Source organism: Penaeus chinensis, chromosome 6, assembly GCF_019202785.1.
Source record: "Penaeus chinensis breed Huanghai No. 1 chromosome 6, ASM1920278v2, whole genome shotgun sequence".
NCBI lineage: Eukaryota > Metazoa > Arthropoda > Malacostraca > Decapoda > Penaeidae > Penaeus > Penaeus chinensis.
Genome location: NC_061824.1, coordinates 398,827 through 401,326, shown reverse-complemented (window position 1 = coordinate 401,326; position 2,500 = coordinate 398,827).

Below are 2,500 nucleotides of genomic sequence, written 5' to 3'. Positions count from 1 at the left end.
TTAATTTAGCATACAGACAAGGATCAACTCTAAGAGTAATTACAGAAAAATATTATCTTATTATAAATTACATTTAATATAAAAAGAAAAATGTGTCTTCCACAATTACCATTCAAAAGAAGTACTGATAAGCAATACACAAACTGCTCATTCTAAAAATTACATGTCAGGATATTCAAATCACTCAATTTTGACAGACTGAAAATGTCACCAACCTTTTAAAATATCTAAGGAAGTTGGAAAACTGTAGTAGTAAATGTAACAACATTTGTTCTCAACCTCATATTCCACAGATTACAGAGACAAACAAGATATACACAAATAACCTGTTCAAGAGAGACAGTGTCACATAATCATCAGTAAAACTATGTTGAGATAAAGATATAAAATACATTGTGAAAAAACTAACACGTAAGGCAATACTCACCACCAAGCCAGTGAAACATTTTCTGAAAAGTATAGCAGATACATTGTCATAAGCAGCATACTTATTTTAGGAAACAAATTCACCTGTTCTGCTTGAAGCTATACGAATCTGAGATAATATCCCAAGACGAGCTTTCACATCTGCACTGATCACCAAACTCTTGCTTAGTTTGCTGTGTATGTCTAATCGATTCTCTAGTCTTCCACTGCTTTTTTCTTTTGCGTAATCAAATCAAAACATTTTGCAATTCTGTGACAATCTTTAAAATCACTTTATCACTTAAAAGTAGTAACTGTGCAATTTACAAGGAGCCATTTCCTAATACAGAATACTGAAAATTAATATCCAAAGGAAGCAGAGTTACTGATAATGCATGCAAAAACACACACCTTAATATTGTTATCTGGTGAATGATGTTCTATTACCAAGGTTACTAATGAGAACAGTATATATGCACTACTGTTGCAACATTACAGTTTAAGTTTACAATCTCCATACCACAGGCCTGTAAATGCCTGCATAATATAAGGGAAGCAGCAATTGCCTATTGTGTTCCTTCCTTCATGAAATACCTGTGAATGATCACAAAAAGACAGAGATAACATCAGTCCAAGTTTTTATTCACAACTCTGCTTCAAAACAATGACTGCTGATTAGAGTTGAACATTGAAGAGGTTCCCAAATCAAGTCATCAAGTACAATGGAAAGCATTTTTATTGATCAAATCAATGTGGTCAGTTTTCTCAATTTTCCGGATGTTCCTGGAAGGACAGGTAATATATAAATATCTGAAATTCACTCTTTGTGGTATCACAACTCTATTACACTAGCTCAGATTCTCTGTTCATACAATGTGTTTGTATGTTGGGGGAAGGTATGTGTGTGTGTGAGTGTGAGTGTGAGTGTGAGTGTGAGTGTGAGTGTGTGTGTGTGTGTGTGTGTGTGTGTGTGTGTGTGTGTGTGTGTGTGTGTGTGTGTGTGTGTGTGTGTGTGTGTGTGTGAGTGTGAGTGTGAGTGTGAGTGTGAGTGTGTGTGTGTGTGTGTGTGTGTGTGTGTGTGTGTGTGTGTGTGTGTGTGTGTGTGTGTGTGTGTGTGTGTGTGTGTGTGTGTGTGTGTGTGTGTGTGTGTGAGTGTGTGAGTGAGTGAGTGAGTGAGTGAGTGAGTGAGTGAGTGAGTGAGTGAGTGAGTGTGTGTGTGTGTGTGTGTGTGTGTGTGTGTGTGTGTGTGTGTGTGTGTGTGTGTGTGCACACACACGATGCACGTGCGTGTGTGCATGTATGTGTACACGTGCGTGCGCATGTGTGTATGTGTGTATGTATGTATGCGTGGTTATGTGTGTATGTATGCGTGGTTATGTGTGTATGTATGCGTGGTTATGTGTGTATGTATGCATGATTATGAGTGTGTATGCATGTCTGTGTGTGTGTGTGTGTGTGTGTGTGTGTGTGTGTGTGTGTGTGTGTGTGTGTGTGTGTGTGTGTGTGTGTGTGTGTGTCTGTGAGTGTGTGTGTCTGTGAGTGTGTGAGTGTGTGTGAGTGTGTGTGTGTGTGTGTGTGTGTGTGTGTGTGTGTGTGTGTGTGTGTGTGTGTGTGTGTGTGTGTGTGTGTGTGTGTGTGTCTGTGAGTGTGTGTGTCTGTGAGTGTGTGAGTGTGTGAGTGTGTGTGTGTGTGTGTGTGTGTGTGTGTGTGTGTGTGTGTGTGTGTGTGTGTGTGTGTGTGTGTGTGTGTGTGTGTGTGTGTGTGTGTGTGTGTGTGTGTGTTGTGTATATCAATATGTATTCACTGTAAAGGTATGTAGAAAACATACGTTAATGAATCTTTAATTTTATTCTGGTAAGCAGAAATCCTTCTGTATTATCTGTTAAAGAAATGTAAAGTACAAGTCTGACCTGTTTTAGAGAACATTGAAAGTAAAATTTCTTAAATCATATTTGACAGGTACCCATTCAAGGCTAATGGACTCTGAACAGCACAGGTATATCACAAAACCTACTAAACAATCATTGTAATCACCAATCTCTCCACAAATTTTAAGTATACATACAACCTTTTTCCTATAGCAAGTGTTTCAAAT